Source organism: Oenanthe melanoleuca, chromosome 2 (assembly GCF_029582105.1).
Source record: "Oenanthe melanoleuca isolate GR-GAL-2019-014 chromosome 2, OMel1.0, whole genome shotgun sequence".
Lineage (NCBI taxonomy): Eukaryota > Metazoa > Chordata > Aves > Passeriformes > Muscicapidae > Oenanthe > Oenanthe melanoleuca.
This window is the reverse complement of record NC_079335.1, coordinates 81,789,626-81,816,086: the sequence shown is the minus strand read 5'-3', so window position 1 is coordinate 81,816,086 and position 26,461 is coordinate 81,789,626.

Here is a 26,461-nt window from a genome sequence, read left to right as displayed (position 1 = left end):
AGAGTGGTTTATACAACGCACAGCACAAATAGATGCTGTCAGCAATATAAAGTGTGTTCAAAGAGAACAGCAATGTAAAGAGTGTCTGACTCCTCCTGAGCTCTCTTCAGTGCAAACAATGCACACTCCTGTGGCAGATGCCCATCCAAAGGTGAATTGCTGCCCCTGATCTCGGATGCATCCATCAGTTTGCATTATATTCAGCTAATGGTGAGCACTGCCTTTTGGGTGGGTATGGAGCACTTGGTGAGCTTTTTGGATGAAGGGCAGGTAAGAACTTGCTATGTCTTGTATCCAAGATTCGAGTATTTACCTGTTGGAGCCCTGCATATTAAGGCCCACGCGTTTACACTGCAACTCAACGTGGAATTTTAATGAATTCACGGACTCTGAAGGCCCCCACCCACCTCTTCTCAAACAACTGCAATCCTCTGCATTCCTCTCAGCTGTACCTGCTCGGCATGCAATGGCAGCTGGTCAGACTGGGAACAAACAGGCCTGCTACTGAACACTGGGGATGTGACAGCGTTTTCAGGGGCCAGCTCAGCCATCTCTCAAAGCAGAAAATGTCCCTCCTCTCCCAAAGCACAGCGAGATCAGAAATTAACTCAGAATTCACTCCTTCCATCATAGGTCTTTTATGGCAGTAAGTTATACAGCACCACAAGCCAGGTTTGATCCCTTTCACCTTCCTGTTGAAGAAACCACTCTTGCTCAAACACAGAATGTTTGTGGTGAACATAATCAATCACTCACCTAAAAGAAAAACGAAAGCCAGCAGTGAGGTAGATCTTTGCCAAGCCTTGACCAGATTTACCATGCCATTTACCATTCACCATCATCCACATCCAAGGGAAGAGTGGTGAAAAGAGAAGCTAGTTCCCAGGATATGGCAGAATCTGATTTTGCAACTGATCTTGTAAATCTCCAAGTATAAAGCAGTGGTTTAGCCCATGAAGAGGGGCTATGCTGCCAGCAGATAGAGAGAGATAGAAAGAGTTTCTATTCCAGTATCTTAAAATGTGATGAGACACCAAAAAGATAAACTCTAGACATTATCAGTCTCTCATATTATCTTGACACTTACTACTGGAAAGGAAAAAAAAAGGTGTCCTATGAAGGAGAAAGGACAGCAGAGAAGAGAAATGGCTACAGTACTAAAAGGTGACTTATCTTTATCTTACTCTAGCTGGAGCCCAAGGAACTCCTCTCCATTGGCAACAATGGTACATCTTCTCATGCCAAGACATCCTGAGTGAATTGGTCTGACAAATCCCATAGCAGGTTCAATTAGGATAAGATCTGACATTTCAAAGCAGGCTTCTTAAAAATACAGCCTGCCAAAGACAGTCTATACCAAATTCTGGATTAAGAAACATGGGATAACTCTGTGCTCTTCTAAATCCCAGGATCAGCAGCAAATGAGAAAGAACAGGATGAGTAATGCATGCAAATGGCTGCATTCATATTTGAACACAAATCAGAAATGCCTGTCATTAAAGAAATCCCTCAGCTTGTATCCCACCCTAGGTTTCAGACTGGATAACATAGTATAACACAGCATAGCAACATTTATACCTGTCCAAATTGAAAACAACCTGCTTGCCATACTCCAGGACCTGGATGGCTGTTTCATTGACACACACAGAGCACTGGAGACACTCAGTTGTAGCAGTGTTTTCTTCCTCTTCAGCTGCTCCAGACTGGTGAACCCCACAGTTACAGACAAAATTGTTTTAGCAAGGGCCTTGCATTTGCTTTTACTTTTTACAACTAATCTCAAACATATTTCTCTCTGTGTCTTTCATTTTATGCCTTTTGTTCTCCAGTTATTTAGTCCTTCTACCATTACCTCCCAACTCTGTTGCAGCTAGTTTCACTAGCACACTTCCATTTTCTAGGCAACAGTCTCTAGTAAAACTAGCACAGAAGACTGGTCCCAAAATCAATCATTTGGGAAGAGCTTTCAATTACAACTTCCCTCCAGTCAGAAAGGTCTCTTTTCACTGAAATCTGCCCTTTAGGTTACCTATTAGTCACAATTTTGCTGGCATTACTCAGCATGTCTCCCAGTTTCACACACTACACCCCACTAGGAGCCATGCAATGAGGACTGCATTTCCCTGACTAGAAACACCAGTGCTTTTATCAGTGACTGGGTTAACCTAGATCATGCTTGAGCTGACCTCCTGCATCTTCTTTCCTTTTCCTGCTACCTTATGTCCTATTCATACATTTAAAAGAGCAGAACAGTTGCTATGAATTGCCTTCACTCCAACAGGGCTGTCCTTGCCTGTTTATCAAAGACAGACTCACATTCTGCATCTGAACAGGATCTTTTTTCCTCTGTTAAATCTTATTGAAAGTAGTGTTCTTGAGCCTGCAAATATATGGGTCACTTCCTTCCAGATACCAAGATGACAATGATCCAGCCATTCTCCAATATTTGACTAGAGTTGTTTCTCCCACTTTGGCTGAAGCCATTTCAATTTCCAGGTTTTTGCAGCCATGAAAAACCTGCTATGCCTGAATATTCAGAATAAGCATCCTGACTGAAACAAAAACACAGTATCTGATAAATTGTTGGGCCATGGCAAACTACTTTCTTTTCCCTTTTTGTTTTTGCTGCTGAAGGACCTTTTGGTATTTGTCTTAATTTCTTTTGCAGAGTCAAACTCAGCTTGTTTCATGCCAATTCTCATTTTACCCATATATTTCCTGACCTCTTACACATGTCTTTCTTTGCTGACCTGTTCTTTTTTCTACTCCTTATTCAGTCATATCTGATAACTTTTCTTCCATGTTTTTCACTTCACAAGATATGGCTGAAAAGCTAAGCCTTAGATCTGCACTTATTTACTCTTCATTTTAATTGAAACTGAAATCCCTCAAAGCAAGGTTATTTTCTGCTTCATTTTACAACTCAGTGCCAGATCTAAAACAGTATTGCTTCTTGCTGTTTCAGTGACAGGTAAGGAACTGTGCTGGCCACTGCATTCAGAAATGTCTGAATTTAGCTATTTGTTCCCTGGTATAATCCAGGAAGTCAAAGCCTCCCATAATGACAGACTTTAACAAGCAAGATCAGTATCTCCCAAATCCAGTTCTCGAGGTCATTGGCAGATATACCACACTTCCTCAGCAATCAGACTTCCCCAGAATATCTTTGGCTCTATTAGGTTGGTTATTTAACTCATTATCTCTTCTTATTTACCTCATTAAAGGCTTACAGTAACATCAAACTGTTTACTCCAGTCTTTCACAAGTTAGGTATGCTCCAGTACCTGCACTCCAGCTATTCCTTCCTTTTCCTCACCTTCTCCTTCAGTAACTGCTCCCAGACATACAAACACACCCATAGCCCCCTGCCCAGCCTCCTTTGTCATGTCCTCACTCACTTGAACTCCTCCCGCCATTTCCAGGTGTAACTGCAGTCCAGTGATTTACGGCACCTATGCTCAATGACAGCCAAAATTTTATGTGAAACACCTCCTCAACCAGCAACCATCTTAGCTATCTCCACAACTGTTCTGCCATCTCTGTTGCACCTCAGCAGTTCCTTGTTCCTTGACAGAGTTTTTACTAAAAATACTTTTACAAAGGAATCCCTCTCCCCCCGCCCAGGTATTCAGACTTTAATTCTGGACCTACAGAATCTCTTTCTGCCCCTGCTCTTGGCTATTCAAACTAATTTCTTTCCTAGTAAATCCTTAGCCCCTCATTTAAGTGTATTGTTGTCCAGAGATTGATTCTGCCACAGAAAATTGCAATGAATTTTGGACAGATTTTATTTCTATTTAATCTACTTATTTTTTTAAAAAAATATATAGGTACTAGCTATTCATATTTTTATCTCTGCCTCAGTGCTTTTTCTTCCTCAGTACTCCCAAGTATTAGCAAAATGAAATCCAAATTGCTCAGAAAGAACTCTTTTGTGCTACAACCTAGTAGATACAGTCCAGGTTGATTGGGATATCTTCCCAGAGCGAATTTTTTTACATAATACCCTTAAGATACAATCTCCCTTATTCCTACTTTAAATCAAATATAAAAATATTCAAACTCTATCAACTTTCTTCCTTTAACACAAATAAAAATAACTGCATTTGGCAAACAGGTTGTCTACTCTCATTCTCTCTGCTGGAATTTCACCTTATGGGAGCTCATGCAAGCCATTTTTTATTGGCTTTAGTTAACGTAAATTCAAATAAACTCAACACTCAAAGCCAAACTTTCAAAAGGTGTCATATATTTTGTCTGCTTTGAACTCAAGGATTTTGCAGGCTTTCCCTGTAGGTCTGCCAAGGTTAGCAGAGTTCAGAGAACCTAGCCCAAATTGCAAGGCTGCAATAAAACCTGACATGGAGATTCATCTAGTTTGAATGTTTATGACAGTTGCTCTATGCAATTACCTCCTTGGTCCTTCTGACACCCTGAAGAAAAGCAACAGAAATGGATTTTCCAATAATGTAATCTGCAGAAAACTGTGTTGGGACTTATAAGGAGCTGCATGTTACAGGCCTGTTGCTGCCATAGCCACCCCTATTTATTTTTTACAAGGAGCTGCTGCTGTTCAAAATGAGCCACAAGTCAGATTCTGAATTTCAGCTTTTTGAATTTGCTGAATGAGTCAGTTTCATACCTGCTCTAACAACAATTGTTTCCAGCACAGGTCTGACCACTCCCTGTGCTCCCAAAGCCATATTGGAACATGGGATCTTGCTCATGTGGCTGGCCTCATGGCATGCTGACATCATCCAACACATCTGCCATCTCATAAAATCAATTTTTTCCCAAACAAGTCTAGATTAATTACACTATTCCTGGACAGCCTGCAGGTTAGAGGTCAAGAAGTGACACATGCTATACACATCCATACACAAAAAAGATTCCCTCAAAGCTCTCCACTGAAAAGAGAGTGGAGATGGAAACTTTTGATGGAGTTCATTTTTAAGTTATGTCCCACAGCCAGCTGAAGACAAAGAGGACTACAAACTACAACCAGAAGGGTTGCTAAAGATGCATGCATACATACAATTGGAATTTCTTCCTTGTCCTCACCTTCCTGTGTTCTGTACTGACATCCTTGCCTATATATTGACCTGCTCTACAGGTATATCTGCACTGGCCATATTATGTACTTCTATTAAGAACAAATTATAAAAGGGCTGAATGAAAAATAAAATTAATTCATCACTTACTACAAAAACTATTACTCCTGGAAATATATTTTAAAAAATTTTTAAAAAGCTGAAAGGGCCATAACACATGACTGCCTAGATGATTCTACAATATACATATAGGCACTTCAGATGTGCTCAGTTTCAGGCATTTAGTCAGAATCACAGCGATTACCTCTTCACCTTGTGTCTGTTTCCACAAAGCAGGCAGTAAAAGTTGATTCTATAAAGAAACATCCTAGCTCCTCAGTGTACCCATTGTATCCTCAGTAAAACCAAGGCTGGAGAGCCTCAAAAATCCCTAGGTTGCTGCTGAGATCTCTGTTTCCAGGTGGCATCCCTGCCACACAGCAGGTTGGCTTTGCCCTCTGCACCATTTAACAAGAACAAAGCTATGTAAAGTGGGTGGATAACCACCAAGACGCTTGGTTGATCAAATGACAGGCCACTGCCACCAACCCATTTGCTGATCTCTTTAAAATTGAGATGGGTGAGCGGCGACAGAGAACGCGAAATACAGTGTCCTGTTGGAACACAGTTTCAGCTCATTAGCAGCTGTGTGTTGAGAGGAGTGGAGGCCATTAGCTGGGTTCTTAGGTATGGATGTATGTGAATATATGAGATAGGATATATGCAGCAATCCCCTGTTAAAGGTGCAGTGACTTTGCCAGTGCCCTGACCTCTGGAGCCTTTCCGTAAGGCGCGCTGGCTCACTCTCGCTTCTCCCTGCAGATTAGCTGTGTCTGCTGCCAGGCGCCTACTCTCTCTTTCCCTAATGTGATTAAACAAGCTCCCTGTCTCTCCAGCCTTGTGCAACCGCCTCTCCCTTAGTCACCTAAGCGCTCTACAACACCCCAAAGGAGTGGAGTCAGCTGAAACAGCAGCGTTCCCAGCTCTGACATGTAAAGTACTTGCACTCACTGCTAAATAAACTTGGAAAAATGTTCACAATGCAGCTGTGTGCACAAGATGCTGCAACCTCAGGGCAAGAATAATTACACACAAACAAGATACTTAGGATTTATGTTCCCCTCAAATAAAAATGTGCGCTGCTCATGCCAATCTCAGCGCTTCATGGTATGCCTGCAATCTGAGGCAGAGGAACAGATTTTCTGTTAGGGTTAAGAGATTAGATACCATCGTTGCTTTATTTTCCAATAAACTTTGGAGGCATTCTAAGCATTGTGGGTACACATTGATATGCTTTTCACCATACAAGGATGAGGATTCATGGGAGGTCTTTTAAATGCCCTGCTGTGTTAATGGTATTTATTCAGGCAATTTTCTATTGGCATTTGTTGATGATTCCTTTTCAGAAGTTACAGGGTTAAAGCTCAAGCCCACAGGAATACCAGACCAAAACAAAACTGAGGAAGTTTCAGAAAAAGAAACAAGTATTCCTAGACCATTCCAAGCATAGGTTTATCTAACTTGCTCCTAAATTCTCTCATGAGGGAGAGCGCCAGCTGCTTGTGCAAGCAGCCTGTTGCAATGCTTATGCATCTCTCAGTAGATGACTGCTTCTCCTAATAGCCAATGCCAATTAAATCTGTTGCTAACAAAGTCAATCTCTCCTCTTCTCAGTGAACACAGCTAAAGATTGATTACAGTCTTCTTCATAATGACTTTTTAATCATGGTTGTATTTATCTTCTTTTCCTGAGGGAAAAAAACCCCTAAAGCCAATTCTCTGATCTTTCTTTTTTTTTTTTTTTTTTTTTTTTTTTAAACCTCTCAACACACTCCTTGTCTTTGGGTCTGTAAGTGTTTGAATGTGCCACATCCATGGGCAATGCCAATAAAAATCAAAGAAACCTCTGCAAAGAAGACTTGTCTGCAAGGGGCCTGAGATCCTCTGGAGTCATTCCCTTGAACCAGACTCAGCACTGAACATATGCACTGATATTTCATTATACTCTCATGCTCTAACAAACCCTGCTCTAAAAATCAAGGGAGACTCCCTTGAAGTTGTTTTCATGCCTACTTAGCTCTGCAGTGGAACCTGAAAGGGTAAGACTTAAAGAGCTGAAAGGAGACTTTGCAAGCTTTGCTTTGCAGACGTGGAAAACTCCACAAACAACTTCAGGAGTTCTTTAGTAAGCAATTGCTCGCTGGTTGGAATGCAAGTTACACCATGTTAGACCCACTTCATATTTTGCCCCAAGGAACCAGCAAGCTGGGTGGGAGACCGACAGGCATTCCCACCAGCCTGTCAGGCTGGACAGGCTGCAAGAACAAGCAGTCAGTCTGATATTTTTGCCTTCCCTTTCTTGACCTCAACTACAGAGAAGAAAAAGTTAATGCAGGTTTCAACCTCTGTATTTAGGTCAAGTTCTGTTAAAACTGCAAGGGAAAAGGTTCAGGAGTTCACAATTTTCTTAGCCAAATAATGAGTACAGAATTTACATTCCCCTGCTTAGAAGACTTACACAAGGCTATGCAAGTGGTATGTGAGCAGTAACTGCCTCTTTACAGGAATCTTCTGGAATCAAAGGAGAGAAGCATGTCACTAACAACTCTATCTCATTTTTAATATTCTGTCTGCAGGTGGCCACTATTTCCATGATCCAGCCTGTTCCTTGTCATATTCTGCTACATGAAAAAAAAAAAAAAAAAGGATAAAATAAATATATTAAGAAAATGTAAGTAAGAAGAATAAGTAATAAGATAGATAAAAGAAGTATATTAAAGTGTATTAACCAGGCATGGAAAAAAGATGCAAGCCCCAAAACCCATGGCATGGAGGAAAATGTTATTTTTTGCTGCTGGCAATTTTCTTTGTGTTGGCAGAACATGTCATTTCGACTGTGAAGAGGAGCACATGTACTGAGCTCTGTGAGCTCATTGTGATATCCTTGCTGGTGCCAACTAGTAGCAATTCAGAACTCAACCAGTTATTGAAAATGAATCCATTACAGTTGTCAGGTACCAGTCAATCTAAACCCTAGTGAGAACTGGTCAGAGACTGAGTGACTTTAGAAATTAATACATTTTTGCTTGTTTCTGAGGCTCAAATGGGTACATGGAAAAGATACTGTCTTCCAGTAGCCCGTTTTGTGATTGATTAGAAATTAAATCCTTTGTGCCTGAATCAGGGTGGGGAAAATATTTCGAGACTGCAGTTTGATCTGAGTGTTGCTTTTACTTGTGGTTTGGCAAAAGACTCTGAAATGCTGTTAAATCAAAAAGGCAAAGAAAACCTGCAATTGCCGTGTCTCTGCTTATAAAAAAAACATTTTAAAATAACCACATGCATCACTCACTACACAGATGCCACATTCTTCCCTACCCTTATTTAATAGCTAGCTGTCAATCTACATTGAAGAGCAGTTACCTGACATTACCATAATAATGCTTCAAAGCTTCATATTAAAGATGGGTATCTTCCTAGGCAAGCCCATAGGGGTAAAGAAAAAAAATAAGCCTTTTCTCTCTAGAGTTGCAAAAATGCAGTTCTCTAGGAGATGACAGAGTGCAACCAGGCAGGAACAACAATCACAGATACTCCTGACTTCTCTTTACTGTAATTAAGCAAAGAGAGATCAACAAATCTGTATCTGCATAAGACAGGTTTCTCATCTGTATTTCTATTAACTGTGGTAGAGAGGAAACTAAATGTGAACTGAGACCTCTGGCCATTAGCATAACATAAACACTTCTTCCATCTTCCAGGATAAGCATTACACTTCTCAGGACAGCTCATGTACAAACCACTTTGATGTCTAGTCATTCTCCAAACGCGCTCCTTTCACATGCTCCTGCTGTGAGCAAACACTGCCATGAAAACTTGCCTGTGTCACAGGTTGGGGAGGTGGTGCCATGTGTATGAGCCAAAAAACATCAAAATCTTTTAAGCTGAGTTAATTTGATATTGAGTAGGGGGAACTGGAGCTGACATTTAAAATCGCTGCTTTCTGAGCAGGATTAGAGGGAGGTGGCAGGAGCCAAAGGCTGGCTGAACATCTGAGACACACAGCTGACTCCTTTAAGTGTGAGGAATGGTGAGAAATCAAAGCATGGAAATCCTGTGAAAAAGAGTCCAGGTGCTTAGGTGAAAGAAAAGTACAGTTGAGCTACCAATATATATATAGAACCTTTCCTTCCCTCTGCAACAGAGTAGGGAAGCTCAGGACCTGACAGTAGTTAGAAAGCAGAAGGCAACAGCTGCTTCACAGGAAAATTTCCATCACCAAACATACAGCAAGCACTGGGCATATCCTCTCTTCTTTCAGCGTGTATTGAGATTCATCCAGAGCAAAAACTTTCCTTAGAAGCTACTGTCAAGTAATCCATTGACACCAGTCTCCATGCTCTGCTGATACCTCTGCAGCCTTCTGTTGACTAGGCCTTCTACATCTCAGCTTTCCACTTACCAGAAGCTAAATGTTGCAGGAATGCAGCTGTGCCAGTCTTCCATGTTGTGAGAGAAGATTGCACAGACATCTGACACATGAGATTACACAAAGGGAAGCCATTAGGAAATGCTACAAAACCCCAAGTGTCCATAAGAGAAAAAGGAAGGCTAAAGACAAATGTCCTTCATGAAGGAAACTTGTTCATCATGAGACAAACATGCTCCTGTGAGCCACCTTCCAGTGGTTCCTAGCTCCATGCTAGGATAATATCACCCAAGGATAGACAGAAGTGATATTTCTCAGCACCTCCCTCCTGTACCTTACACAGGAGGATAAAAACCACCTACATGAGAGCAGTGGCACCTTCTCACTACTCTGAGGCACAGTATCCATTCAAGGCAGGGAAGTTCCTTATTCAAGCACAGAACTGTTGTGGGCAAAGCAGAGTATTTATAAATTTGTATGCAATGATGTTTACTCTGATACCACTGGATTGCTTCATACCAGCGTTTTGACTGAAACAAGATGAGATAATGGGAACCCTGGCTGTTGGAAGCCAGCTTGGTTTCAGTTTGAATGTATGTATTTATTTAAGCCTTCACAAGGTTTCCTATTGACTCTGCACATAAAAGAAGATAAGTCAATGAAGAAAGAGAGCCTCAAGAGCTCAGAATGGTATTTGTGAGCTCATGCCATAAAAGGAGAAAAAGCAAACACCACAACAGTTTTGGATACCATGGGCTTCTTTCACAGCAGTTCACTTTACATCCCTGGTTCCCTCTTACTCTGAAAGAGGGTTTTCCTGAAGTGGAAGAATGGGGAAGAGGGAGCAAAAAAAAAGTTTTATAGTGCAAAGAAACTCTTTCTCAATTCTTCACACTGAGTTTTCAATTGGCATACAAAAAAAGCTTCTACATTTGGAAAACCTGAGTACACAGCTCTTGCTGTGAATCAACACAAGACCCATCACACAAAAGCAACGTGTGTTCACATGCATGCATGAACATGTACACAAACACACATGCTTGTTCATGTATGCACACGCCCAGAGGCAGCCACTACCACTCTTTCTAGGGGAGCTCCATCTGTGCTGTGGAGAACAGCACTTTTCAGCAAGAACATCCACTTTTGAATCAGTTTTCAAGTACTGGATCTGAAATAATAACAAGCCTCAGCAGCAAATCTGAATTCTGGTTCAGTCCTCTCCTGGGCCTGACCACAAAAGGAACTGTGTCAGGGCTTTTCTTGGATCTGTCGTAGATCAAATTGTGTCAACATTAACTCACAGAGCTTGTGGACCAAAACAGTAACACAGCTATGAAGAACTAAGTTCTTCAATGGCAAAAAATTATAAATAAGAGAGTATTTGATGTATTAAAACAGTGCTCTTCATTAAATGCTTGCACAAAGTATAGCAACCATGACAAAATAATTTGTGGTTTATGCAGGTATACAGCTACATTAGACTGCACAGGCCATTTAAATAGAGCATTATGCTGGCAATGATTGTTACTAACCCTACGTTAAGAACTGTGGGCAGACACTTCATTAGTGTTACACGGATCACCAGGATATTGTGCTGTCTCCATGCTGCAAAAGTGTGGAACAGAGAAGAAAGATTGAGTGGGATGATGAAGTCATCTGGCAAATCTCCACAGGGTGATGCACCTAGGAGCAAATGACATAGCATCTTCACACCACCCACTGGATACACCACTGGACTGGAATTCAGCTGCAGACAGACATTTCAGTGATCCCCATTGCCCAAGCGTGGACAAGCCACAAATCAAACCCAATAAGCTGGATCTGTGGAGGAGGAAACACTAATGCTACCTTTCTTAAGTTTGAATTCTAGCAGAAAAAAAGTACTGGTAAACCTCCTGAAAAATAGAGTCACCCAACATTGCCCATTCTTGGTTGACTTTATATTGCCCAAACCTAAAGTACCAGGTATGGCATTTCAGAATCTGCTTCCAACTTTTTTTCCTTTTGAAATTAAAACCAAATCATCTCTTAATCTTGGGAAATAGTGATACTCACTTTATGGAAAAAATCTGCATAAACTAATGAAACATTGGCTGCTTTGGCTCTTAGCTCTCAATCTACAGATACGAAAATGATAGATTCACTAACAATTGAAGAACTCCCATTATACCAAGAGAACATGAAGGCAGATACAAGAACTCTTTCTTTTAGGGCCACATAATCTAAACAGTGTTCAACAGCTATTACTGGTAAAGGCTAACAACCAATCACATATGTCATAGAAACAATCCTAAAAGTTATTAAAGAACACTGAGCTGGGGACTTGAGCTTTAACAAAACAGAACCAGTTTCAAGCAGGAAGAAAGAAAAGGTTAATAACACTGTAACCTGCAATGCCCACTCAGAAAGTGCTTTCGTTAAGAGGCAAGTATCAACAAAAGTGAGCAGGAGGTTTGCAGAAAGAGGTGTTTCCTGTCTCCTTTCTAATGCATTTATCAGATTGTGGAGGACAAAACTCCCCATTTTTTTTAACCAGAAGGTTAATTTATATAGCTATATTCTGTGGACAAAATAAAGCCTTATGATGTGTAGAGGACAAAAGAAGATATTCAGTAACAAGCTAGAACAGCAAAGGAACAAGCAATGTATTTATTTTACCAGCTACTTTATTTTTCCAAATACTTTTTTTTGTTTGTTTGTTTCTCTAAAAGAACACCAGTTTCATGCTTTTTCTGGAATTACTTTTAAGATCAATTCTTTCCTGGCTGTTTTCCCTCTCTGTCTCCTTCCCCAGATCTATCCCCCCTGCCACAAGGAGAGGCAAAGTCCTGCCACGTTTAAGTGGAATGTTGACGCCCACGTGGGTGGGTGCAGAATTAGCCAAAACAAGTCCCTGCATTCCTTTGGATGTCAGCACCTTCTGCTGGCTCTTTCCTAATATCTTATTAATAGGTAAAATCTCTTCTCCAGATCAACCTTCCCCATTCTTTTATGGTATAAAAAAAAAACAGAAATGAAAAACTTCCTTAAAAACAGAAAACCTTTCTTAAGCAGGTGTCCAGGCTTATTTATAGCAAAGAATTACACTAGTTAGACAATTACAGTTTTTCAGTTGCCCAATTTAAATTCCTATAGGTACCTAATAAACCATCAAATGAAGAAGAATTACCAGTAAATAGCAATTACCTTGAAAGAACAGCACTTTAAATATTAAAGTGACACTTCATTAGTTATGCTGGCAAACAGGTCAGTTTGAATCAAATGGCTATTTTAAATTAGTGGTCCTATTGCAGACATGGGGTGTAATTTTTATTACCAAATACCCAGCCAAGCTAGTGACCTTAAAAACATTACTCAAGAAATGGTTGAGAGTTAATTAGAATACTGTGCCAGGGAGAAAAAAAAAAGAATAGGCTTGAACATCTCTGAATTCTTTCCAGGAAGGTGTTTTTAATAATGGCAGTAGTTTACTCCATTTAAAGGTCCATATCCTCAAGTCAAAATGTAGGCTTTTATGAAAGCAACAAAATATAAGACTAGAAAAATATTTCCATCCCCTTTTTTCCCAACAGCAGCAATTTTTTTCTCAAGAAACAACATGAAGAGCTTTCAAAGCATTTATGTCTGCAGAACTGTATCCCTACCACAACAGTGACTCTAAGTTTCTGCTGATATTACCTTTTGCTTCACATGCTGAAATGAAAGTACCAAGAAAACCAACAGATTAATTTATTTTGACATTGCTTTTTATTTTTAGCAGTCTGTGGTGTTAGAACTCATAACAAAATCATATGGCTAGTGTACATTTTCTTTGCTGCCATCTCTGTTTTCTAAAATGTACACCAGAGCAAAGAGTTATTATAGTGATAACTCAAACTGCTTACCTGTAACACCTCTTCAAGAGTCTCATCATAGAGAGAAATTCCTGTATTTTCATCACTCCTGAAAATTGTATCTCTAACCTTTCACAGAAGACATGAAAAATATACTGTCATAATGCAAAAGGAATAGAAGTCTCAGCATGGCTTGTTTCTTTTAGGTTCATTCACATTCATCTTTCCATCCCTTCACTTATTTTCATCCCAGTTTGTATCCAAGAATGCCATCAGGTCCTCCACACAGTCCTATCCAGTGTATTCTGTGATTGCAGAAACTTAAGTAACAAGCAGCTATGTGTCCCAAAATCTGCCCACCTTAAGTAGAGCATTTAAGGTTTTTTAAGCCACAACTGGGCAAAATTTGCCAACTACTTACCAGACACAAAAGAAATACATAATGCTATGAGTCATGATGGAGGATCCATGAGAACTACCATAACTACACTAAAGTTCAACATATCAATTAATGCCCACTGAGGTGAACGACTTCACAAAAAATTCAAAGGGAGATTCAAAATTAAGTTCAAATTTTGTAGAAAAAAATTAGGTAGTCTTTCTGTCCAAAGATAGAATCCATTAATTTCTAGGAGGTACACCTGCCAGAGGTACAGGGTAGATCCAGAGCCTTGTGAAAAATCTTTGAACTCCAAAACTGTTAGAGCTCTGATAATGTATTTGGGTACCAAAGGTGGGACTTGGAATGAATTTACCTTCCTGAGAAGGTGAGCCCTGAGAAATGGCCTTTGCTCCTGAGTTTATATTAAACAATAAAGTATATGAACAGTCCCAAAAATAGGGATCAAAATTCTATATTCTATCTTGTGTGAATTCCTTAACCAGGAGGCTACACAAACTTCACCACACACCCTCAGTGTCTCCCCTGAATTGTTGCCTGACTAGTGGAATAGTTTATGCAGGAGCAGTGCAGAATGTTCCCACACTTCCCTTGAAGATGGGAGACAACAGTAAGAATACCTCAAGCAAAGTAAGAAACTGGACTTGGATCTGTCAGATTTAGATGATGTCTAGCCACTACGGTGTTATATAAAATATGAGAAAAATTTGACCAGAAGAGCTCTGTAAGAGAGAGGGATGAGTCTTGTTCAGCAATTTCAGACCAAAACTGTGAATATCCATCAGCAGGAGAGACTTTAGGCCTCCAGACCTATTTCTTCAGCACATCAGGTGGGTGTATGGAGATATGTTTGATCAGAGCATGGTGTCTCATGCACTAGCCCAAGAAGATGGTAACATTTTAGATATATCTTGTTCTCAGTATTTGTTTTAGCTGGTACCTGACACATCCAGAGCCTGCTGTCTGTTTTGGATCTCATCCTGAAGAGTGTAACTGTCCTTAATTACTATACAGGGCTCTGAAGCACCACAAAGCAAAGGTCTGGATTGCACTCAAGGTAATTCTGTGCCTGATCCTGCTCTCACTGGGAGCTTTGCCACAGGTCTGAATGGGCCTGGAACAAAACTCACTCCATTCTCCATGAAGCTCTTAGTATGCTCCACAGAGGTGAGCACAACAACCAGGTGAGGACCAATGGCTGACTGTGTATGATTATTTTTCCTTGTATTCATGCCCACTGAAAGCTGTCCAGTAGTAGCTGAGATGGGTGAAAAGATACACCATAGCCAAAACAGCAAATCCTGGAATGCTTCTGAGCATTCAGGTCTCAGCCTTATCCTGGCCCCATCTAGGAACTACAGGAACATCTAGCAGCATCAGGATTGCTTCAAAGAAGAAAAAATGTATTTCACAAGCTGGATGGTCAGAAGAGCAGGGTGACAGGACATGTCATGCTGTGCACTCAGCTTTGTCTTTTCCAGAAAGAGTAATGAGTCAGGCAACACCCCATTCCAAGAGGCTCTCCCCATACTCTGCACAGACCCAGTGACACAGACCCTTAGCACAGTCCTCAGGAAAAGCAGGCAGCAGAGCCAACAAGCAATACTGCTCAGTTCTCCCCCTGCACAGATCACTTGGGGAAAAATGAAAAGCCAATTATTTCAGATTAACTGTGGATTTAACAGCCTAATTTAAGCATTCACGCTGGAAAATGAGCTGCAAAGTACACCTGTAGGAAACAAGGCCCTTATAATCAAAGAAATTAATTTGTTCATTTCAGCTGCGTATTCATTGAAATGCCTATCTCGTACAAATATTTGTCTGATATATTGATATACAAATATAATTTCAGTATACTAGCTGAAACTCTAATTAGAGTAATAGCTATATTTGCTTTGTAAAGGTCTTCCTTGCTGAAATCAATTAAGAGTGCACAATGAAATTTCATTAAGCTCTACAATATGTTTTTCTACCAAGTGCAGAATTACTATCTTCCCACTATCTTATTACAATCATGCATGAGGGGAGTCCTAAATAGATTCAGAAATCATTGTGCCAACAATGTCCTGTGCTTCTTTATCAGTAAACATGGATTTTTCCCCCCACCTCCTGAAGGAACATATTTGCCATGCATGTAAACAGCTCTGAACTGATGAATGCAGAATTAAATTTACTGAGGGGTACACCTGTAGTCATGTCAGCCTCAAGCTGCCCAGGAGAGTTCCCTCATACAAGGAGGCACAACTTTCATTCTGTGTGGCCTGGGTTACAAGTTCTCCCTCCAACAAGCTCACCATCATGGGTGATAACCACCATTCCCTTTACATGCCCTTGTACCCCCATTTTACACTCTAAACTATGAGGCAGGGAAACAAGACCCTTACAAATGTATATTGCTCAAGAAGTGCTATGGCAGGGCAAACAAGCATCAGAAGTGATGGACAGAGTTCTGATCTAACCTGAGAGGCTCAGGAATCAAAGAATATGTATCTCTGTTTCCCCAGAACACACACTAAATTTATGGCTGGGCAAAAGAAAGTTATGAAAGAAGGCAAACAGGCACACACAAAGCAAAGAAATGGAGAAGTCACTCCTAGAGCCAAGGTGGTGCCAGCAGCTGCACCCAGACAGACAATGATCTGTGTCTATTCTTCCCAGCACGTTCTCACTTCTGCCAGCCTCAGTCCAAACAACCCAACAGGTTTGTCACAACCACATGATTTGGGAAACTGCGTCAGTTCTTCACTCCTGACCTTCCTCCATGTCTCTCTCTTTATCCAGATTGCTAACACATGGATGTTGAAGCAGTGAGTACAGAAGAAATACCTCTCCTAGCCTAGACAGCCCTGCTGAACAGTGACAGGTTTATTCTAGGCTTGTGCACCTGAGGAATGAGGTCCTGATCCCACCCTCCTAAGACCCAGAAGGATAACAATTGGGTAGGAAAAGAAGGCACAAAAGGAGTGCCAGAAGAGATGTGGCCCAGAGATATGGAGGGAAGGTAGACCTGTGTTACAGATGTATGCTCCTCCTGGGAAGAGGGAGCTGGAAAGCACCTGGTAAAAGAAGGATGCTCACAAACATAAAGGGGCCAAAGTGAGGTAAGACAGTTCTGGAGTCAAGAGGGATCTCACAACACTAAAAACTGAGAAGCCTCTCTGCATGACACAAATTAAACTGGTGCCTTAGTACTTACTCTGGAGAATTGACTCATGTTGTAAGTTTGCAGCTCTTAGCTTGTAAGCAGAACAGAAACACTTTCTTCACTGAGAGACCCTAGAAAGGAGCAAAGAATTATCTGTTTTGCTAAGGGCATAAAAAAGTGTTTAACATGACCCTGAGGTCAGCTCTGTTGGTTGAAGCATGGTGCTGATGATGCCAAGGATATGGTTTCAATCCCTGTAAGAGCCACTCACTTAAGAGTTGGACTCAATCATCCCTCTGGGTCCCTTCCAACTCTGAATATTCTGTGATTATATTTCCTAATATAAATAAGGACTGGCACTTTCATAAAGTCAGACAAATAAAAGTTAGGTCTCTCAGATATTATATTTAGGACCACTTGGGAGGAGTTTTATTCCACCAGCAGCACTACCACCCACCTAAGTCTGTCCATGTGTTTGTGTGGAAGAGTGTCGTGTCTTCCTGCAGCACTCATGTCAGAATTAAAATGCCTTGCGTTGTAGACGCATTAGGAGTGCTTTATCATGCTCAACTCTTGCACACAGTGGCTCATTATGATTGGGTAACTCAGCTATTAAGCTCTACAATAAGCCCACGCTGAATCCTAAAAAGGGAGCCATATATAGGCTATGGAGGTGTTGAGTAAGAGAAGATTTACTGTGCTCTACATAATTAATTTTGCCTTCTATCTTTCCTGTATTTTTAGCAAAGCTGGTAGCTGAACACACTGAATAAATATATTATTGCTGCTGTTTCGTCAAGCATCTTTCAACCTAATGGAACCCTACTGTGTTCAGACTGTTCATGACCCTGTCACAAAGAACAACTGAAAATCTTTCATCATAAAACACAGATGATTCCTTTTCTTTTCCCTCTTTCTTTGCAGCTGAAAGAGGATTACTTTGGAACATGGATAGGTGTTGCATCCACCCGAGCATCCTCCATTATCCATGCTGGCAGTTGCTCATTGCCAGGCAGCTTTTGGAAGAAGCAGCTCTTGGACAAGAACAAGGGGAGGGTGGGAAGCACCCAAATAAAACAAACTATAGGGGAGGGAAAAAACCAGCAGAAGAGTGAGAGAAAGGGAAATTGAGAGGACCTGGGCAAAGAGACTGGAGTAGGAATGCAGTAAAGAAGAAGGCCTGACCAGAATCAGGTTAGCTGGTAGCAGGAATATGCTACACCAAACACAAGGGAAGAGGGAAGATCACAGCCAGCTGATCAGAGCCCAGGGTGGGGAGCAGGCAGTGGTGGACAAAAGGTGGAGATGTAGAACACCTGTCTAGCACTACCAGGAAATAAGATGCATGTGACAGCAAAGGCCAGGATATGGAGTTACCCTGGATAAGTTCCATGGGAGCATCATTCTAATGTCACATTATAGCATTTTTGTTCCTCTTTTCTACCTCAAAATACAAGCCAACTTTCCAACTTTTTACTGTAATTCTTGATGTTAAAAACAAAAAAGTATTTTCAGCTGCTAAAGCCAAGACTTAGGGTCTTAAAAAAACAGCTATGCAATGTCAATGTGTACCTCTTGTACACCAACATTTTAATGCAGCCTATATTAAGATGACTACTTGCTGTTCTTTCCCTCTACTTATTCTTCTTGTGCATTTTCTTTCATGACTGCAGTATGAATCGTTCCAGCACGTGCCTTTAATTCATAAATATTAGGTAGGCTGTTTCTTCCCCCACTGAGTATGACTGCAATTAAATATATTTTTTTCAAATGAAGCTGTTAATATTCATTGCTAACATCTTTCAGAGCTCTAGACTGCAGCTCAGACTCATATGTTCACCTGCTAACTATTGTTTAGTTGAGAACCTTTTTAAGGGGAATTTTCCTGCTAAAGATTGACCAAATATCACAAGAAGCAAATCCACTTAAACCTCATCATATTGAATGATCTATTGAATGATCCAGCTGGACAATGGATTATTAAATGTCAAGAAAGAGTACATCCTCTTTCCAGATTAGAAGAGCTATTCTTGTGCTTTTTAGTTTGCAATGGGTACTTACAGCTCTGTTGTTTCCTAAAACTAAAAGCAAAACCAAAGACAGACCTGTATAAACAGAGAATTTTATGGGTTTCGTAGTTTTAAGCCTAACTAACCAAAAAGCAAACAAATTCATAGCTTCACTGGGAAGAAAGAGATGAGAATGCTAGGAAGTGAAGCATGAAGCCCAGGATAAACTGTGTGACTGGATGCATTTTATAAGCAAAAATAGCACTCTATGAGAGAGAAAGTATAGTTTATATAGGGTATAGGGGTTCTGTCTGACCAAACCAGATACACACATTAACAAGAGGGCTATGCAGACAAGTAGGAACCATGGACCTGATCAAATCAAACACTGAGATGTAGTAATCTATACCATTTTCATTGCCAAAACATAGTGGAGAAAAAAAACAAAACCAAACCCAAACAAAGAAACGAAACAGTCCCTTGGGGCCTGTGACCTTCCACTAATTTTAACAAGGGGGTAAAAAATAATGGTGACCACCAGAAATCAAATGGATACTGGCCAAAGGAGTTACCTCAGAAGGTTTAAGCTGAATTTATCACCAAAATATATCTTCTACAGGGATTAAGCAAGTAAATAAATAAATCAGGTCTTGGATAAATAAACACCTCATCATTTATCATCTCTATTTGTCAGCAGATTGCATTGTGATTCTCTCACATGCTTTCACATAACTCATAACTGAAACATATTAAGAGGGTTGAATGTGTTCTAGACCCATGGCCCATTTATTTCTTTTCTAGGCACTAATTTCCCCTAAGTACACCTCAAATGGAATAGTTCCCTGGCAGCCTCCGAATAGATTTTGTTCGGCATCTGACTATAAAAGGGCAAAGATAGAACTTGACTTCAGGAGGAAACAGGAAGATTAAATTCCCTTTACTAGATTATTTGGAACGGACGCATGTGTTTAAAAAAATTGGGAAAAGAAATCCCTCAGGGCATGGTTTCCCATAGCTCAGAGTAGGTGCAAAGGAAAATAAAAAAATAAAAAAGAAAGTGATAAATCAGTGACAGCTTTCAAACTATGGATAAAGTCTGTTAAAATAAAAAAAAAAAACCAACAAAACCTGTAGTGCTCCACTTCTTGGAAAGATGAAGAGCCTTCATCCTCATTTATGTTGCTGATCAGTCCTGATCTAAGCAGTTGATAACTAGCAACAGTTTAGTTCCTCTGTGACCTCAACAACAAACAAGCAAAACATCTAGGGAGCTTCCAAAGAGGAGTTCCACACCAAGGAGAGAAGGGGATGGTTCCCACCACACACACACTTCTATTGAAACAGCTCTTGCATTGCATGCAGTAAGGACAAAAGCAAGGGAACACTGCAGTCCTGCAGCAGCCTGGTTCAACCCAGGGAAAATGAGGGTCAGAAAAAGGGATCCTGGGAGACATACCTTGGGGAAAAACTGATTGGATCCATTCAGCCTGATGGACCACGTTAAAACTGATCACAACAACAGTGCTCAGTGATGATTGTCATCACAAGTTACCAGCAATCATTGCATTTCAGGAATTTTCTTCACAATCCTTTTCAGACACCCTCTAAATTGATTTTTCCTGGCACATCCTCAAATGTTCTATTTAAAAGCTTACCAGCTGTTCAAAAAAATATAAAAGTATTTTATGTGGGCCAAGCAAAAGCACACCCATACTGGTAACTTGTCTGGGATGATGGTCAGCAGGTAGAAGATGAAGACAAAACCCCAGCAATACAGCTGAAGGACTGTCACTGCTGATCTGATCCAACTAATGTGATTGAGCAGGCAGAGCTCTGCCTCATTGGGTGAAATGCCTGAAGCACAACAGGCAAGATGCGTTTCATCCTCAAATTCCAGGAAAGCATTGTGCAAAAGCTCTGCGTGGGAAGGTTGTCTTTGCATGCCTCATGTGACTGAGTACAGTTAAAATGTCCCAAATCTCTTCCTGGTGTAACTGTATCATTACACCAGGAGCAATCTGGCTCACAAACCTAATGATCTCTCGTGAAGAAATGGGGCAGTAGCAAGAAGGAAAGTGGGAGAGAAGAGTTCGCTCCTGAAACTCAAGAGATGCTTTTTGTTGCCAAATCTTTGCAAATCTAAAGCAACATTAAGGAGCCAAATAGCATAAAGGGCATAGCTGCCACTGTCTTGCAAGATGACATTTCAAGGTAGCAAAGAGGTTTTATACCCTCAACCTTTTAATTAACGTGATGGATTGTTTATCTTTAGATGATGTTCAATACCTGTGAGCAACCATGCCACTGATGAAAAAACACCTTTTTGGGGATGGAAAAAAAAAAAAATCCATATAACACCTCCGTATTTCATATAATACCTCCCATGGTAAATATTCAGAGGGGGCAGTTAGGTCAGATATGCTGTCTTTTTCTCCTCAAAAAAAGTTATGTAGTCAGTTGAAAACTACTAATATAATTTCTCACGAGCCATCATATAAATCTTCTCAGCTGATTTTCTCAATTGAAAAAGGTGTTGAAAGCACAGTTAAACACTGCTAATAGTTTCAAGACTTCCTTGGCTTTTGCTCATCTTGGAGCTTTTGCCACAGAATAGTCAGGATTTGTTTATTAGTCTCTTCTTGGATCTGGATGAGATGTTGGCACTGGACAAACAAAATGAGAATGGCACAAATAAAATGAGAATGACACAAGCAATTAAACAAAATAGAAGTATCTCTTCCAAAAAGCTTCTTAAATATAATCCACCTAAAAATTGCTGAGTGGAAAGTCAACAATGTAGTTCATTCATGTACTCCTCCAAAGACAAACATGGAGAATAGAACTGAGGGGGTTTGGGGGATTTGTTTTGGCTGCTGGGTTTTGTATAATTTAGCACTTGACTGCATATTTCTCCTCTGTCAGTCAGATGTGGGAATAACAATGACAAATGAAGAAAATAAGCAGTCTTCTAACTTCTGCAAGTCCTGCTGCAGAAAGAGACAAAAATAATGTTCCAGTGAACTGCAGGCTTAGGGCTCTTATGGCTATTAGGTAATAACAAAAAATCAAAGGAATCCAAGTTTACCCAGTTCTTCAACTGTGACAGCTGTCTGGCAATGCTGCATCACCTGACACAGGATTTTGTCCCAAATATATCAGTAAAAGGTGAAGCTTCATGGTACCCAAGAGAACAGTTGCACCTAAAGGACATGTAAAAGCTACAAGTCTGTAAGTAAACTGAAGCACAAATTATGCTTCTCTCTTTTTGGTGTGCTATCCCAAACACACGGTAAACAAACCCCAGCACACCTTGAAATCTCTAACCCCATGCCAAATGCAGTCACAAAGGCCTGTAAGACATGGGTTTATGAACTGGCCAAGTGGAAGATAAAGTCTAACTATAATTTCACATCAGGCTAACATCTGCACATCTATTGGGCATGTTGATGGTAAACACAAACTTCTTAGCATAGATACCAACGATATCCTTTATTCCCACTAAATTAACAAAGATCCCTGACATGGTTGAACAGTAGACTCACCAGACAAGTATAATAGATATGCTGCAGGGGTAAGATGAAGGACTCTAATTATCCTAATTTGGTCAAGTTTATTTGAATATCTTGCCTTTGGAGATTAAAGAACCCTAAGGAAGTTTGGTCTCAAATCCCACATCCAAATTCTTTGCACTTATTTAAAAATCTAGTTCATGAACCTTGTAGTAATTCCCCAGAACATCTTTTAAGGCACTTGTCTGAGTGTCTGAGGGCTTAGTACCTGGCCATTTTGTGGATGTTCAGCATACCTGAGCAAAAATGGCTGCCCAAATAAGGGAAATGTGGTGGACACAGTCAACAGTGATTCACTAGGTTGATATTCTCCCTATTGTTTCCTGAGCCCTCACAGAATCGGGTGGAGAATTAGGGAACTAATAGGCATAAGGTCAATGAGCTGTTCTATGAGCAACACAACCAATGCAGCTGAGTCTCCTGCAGATGTATGCCCCACACCCCCTCTTAAAACAGCTTTCCTTGGCAATCCCAGAACCCCTCTGTTCCCTTCCCAGAGCTCATCTGTCAGCCTGCACAAGCAGCAGTGCATGTTCCATCTGATTTGGAGCTGCACAGCTGGCTGGTCAGTGGGCTGTGGTCACAGGCTGGCTAAGAGATTGATCATTAGTGCTAATGTCCTTCACTTTTATGGGAGGAAACAGAGTATCCTAGTGGGAATAAGGCATCAATAGGAGTCCCTCTTTTCCAACTATCTACTGAAATTGATTACAGCTATAGACACCTACAATCCCTTTGTCTACTGCCCCAAGACTTTATCCCCTATCTAATTCGACCAAGGAATTAAAAAATTGTATAGAAGGAACAGAGATATGCCAAGTCTTGATTTTTCCTAGGAACCAGGCATTATGTATGTGAAGAAAAATTACTGACAAATGAATTAGGACAAATGAATCTCCTCATAAAAACAAAGCCTAGGGGCCATTCAGAGAAGCCCACTTTTCCTGTTCTTAAAGCTAACTGGTTTAGTTGCCCTAGAGGTAGGGTTAGTTATTTGCCATCAATAAAAATTATCATAAATACTTTTCATTTTTAAGTCTCTGAGTTAATTCAGTGCCATCTGAGCCACCCCCACAGAGAACACAGATTCTGGCAACAAAAGTTTCTTGTTGCCAGCTCCCTGCCAAGTGTTAGAGAAAAAAGTGCTTTTTCTTCTGACTGAGCATCATGCACAGCACTTTCCAGATGGCAAGGGAAAAAATGGAGAAGACCTAGTCAGCAAGGATTTAACTGACGAAGGTGTTTTGCACCCACAAATTTGACAGGATCCAACAGGAACTGCACCACCCATCAGACACTCCATAGATCAAGTTTCTTTAAAAGAAAACTGTGAATTTCTTGCTAGAATGTCTCCTATAGAAAGTATAAAAGTGGAAGGTGACAAACCAGAATTCTTGCAGTCTATCAATCAGCAGCTGAAAGATACTTTAAGGTTTCAATTTATTACCTTCTGGTGTTGGGGTTTTTTGGGTTTTTTTTAGGTTTTTTTTTTTTTATTTCTATACAGTATCCAGCACAATGAGATCTGGAATGCTATTCAGGGTTTCTGGGTACTACTGTATTGCATGCAGCATATGCATCATCAAAAAAGGGCACAGAATGGCTGCAAGCTAAGATCACCAAAGTTTACAGCCATCTCCATCAGAATAAGAGGTTCCTCAGTTCCTTCATGAAGGACAGTTGTGTCCCACTCTATTCTTTGTGGCAATAAATGTTTCCTGGCAATGCTGTTAAAATGGCAAATTTTGACTTAATCCTGTCCTTGATGCCCATAAACTAAAGCAGAATCTCTGAAGGCTGAAATATGGCTTGGTTTTCAAGCACCCATTCCACCACAGTTCAGATGCTTTATCTATCCATGTTACCTGCTGCTTGTCCTAATAAGCAGTAATGCAGTTTTGACTAGATGATTTCCACAAATCCAAAGTGGTTTCATGAAATTTCAGCAATGAAATGCAGAGACAACCTTAGGAAAGATCAACACAAAGAGAGTTTTGATTCATAGATGCAGAATATAGGTAAGAGGATAGAAATGCCTTTGTATTTTCATTACAGGTATTGAATTTTGTGGCTTGATTCACAGCACAGGATTAAGTCACTTGAAAGCTGGTAAAGTTACTGCTACCCCAACATCTGAGCAGCACTGGGGTGTAAGGCTGTGACTGTCTTCTCTACATCTCCTGAAATGCTCCAGAAAAGTGGAATATACAGCTACATTCATCTATGCAGGAATAACTTTTCATTAGTCAATATTATACTGTCTTTCAGAGTGCTACAAGGTGACAAGATTGGAGGAGAGAACAGTGCCTAATACTGTTTATAGTAAAAGCATCAAGATGCAAAACTCCAATCAGCCTGTTATATTATGCAACTTAATGATAAGATGAATTCAGTGATATGGCTTGGAAACACAAGACAGTAAAATGCAACAGCTTATTTATCCAGAGTTTGTCATGGTGCTCACTAAATCATGTAGGCGAAGATAAATATTACTGATGGATTTAGGAAAGGAAGGAATCATTCTGTGCATGGGATCTGCAGGGAGAATGTAGGCTAATTATTCAAAGGTGTAAAGCAATCCACCCCCAAAAAGCTTGGAAAGGGCTGCTCCTCCTGCCCATGGTCATGAACAATTAAGTTGCACATTCTTCCCCTTGCACCCAGTAGCACTTGAGTCAGCATTCCCTGCACATTCAGAGATCAGGCAGGAGAGGAGAACACAGGTCATAGCATTGGCAAAGTTAACTACAGCAGAGGTAGAGATGTGGAAGACTGAACCAGTGGGACTTCAGCTGTCTCTGAACCACAGCACCTTAAATTTATCTACAGGCAGGATATCAGAGGGGAAATCTTAACGATCTGCACTGACGTGGCAGAATTCACATTGCTAGGGAAAGCAAACAGCAGGGCAGGGACTCTTGAGATATAATGGGAACTCCCAATAGCAGCAAATTCACTCTCACCCAAAGGAATATTTCTGTGTTATTTGGAGCTCTCACCTTCCTCAGCAGCAGCTGGCCATTCAGCTGGGGACCTTAGGAGACAAGCACATTGCATGTTGTGTAACTGTTGAAATTTTATTATGCCATTAGAGCTGATGACAGAATTCACAATTTATTATAGGGCTAGGACACCAATGCAAACTTTCTGTTATGAGCAAAGCTAAAATCAGACTGGAACTTTTCCCAGAGTACAGGATGAACAAGAGGAGCCTGAAGCCGAGTTGTCACCACCTTCAAATACAGATGACTTAATTAAAACAAAAATGAACGTATCTGATTTGACTTTTTTTCCCTCTTACCCCAAGTCAGCACATTGGAAAGTGAACATAATTTATCTTACTGAAGAAGTACATATTCAGGTGAATCCAAGGGAGGGGCTGGAGATGCTTGGCAATGAATACTTCTTTGCAAGATTTGGGAGTCTTGTTCCTCCTTCTGCTCTGACAGCTCTCTGCTGTTTTAGGATTAAAGAGAAGCCTTCAGTGGGGTGTAAACAGCATTTATTCCTCACTGTGGTTCCTCTGTGCTGCCCCAGCAGTGCAAGTCTCTTTACTGTTGGTCAGTACCAGAAAACCAGCAGCAGAAGCGCACCAATCCCAGCGAGGGCACAGCTACACCAGTATCAGGGCATCTCATACATGTAGAACTTAATTCCACCGCCTCAAACAGAAAAAGATATCCCTGGAGAAGCACTTTCATCTCTGGACAGATCTGTCCACCATGTGTACACAACCCACACCACAGAGGGTGACCTCAAAGCCCTGCTCAAAACCAGCTTCATGAGCATACAGGCAGCCCAGCAGCGGCAGAGGTGCTGACACAGCTGGAAGGCGCCGAGCTGAGCGTGCCTGGACACACGGGGGAGGCCAGCAGAGCACCAAACGGGTCTGGCAGGCTGTCCACAAACCTCTCCTGTGGACACAGGACCAGCAGCAGACACGTGCTGCCACGGCTAAGGTGGTGTGCAGGCAGACAGACAAAACT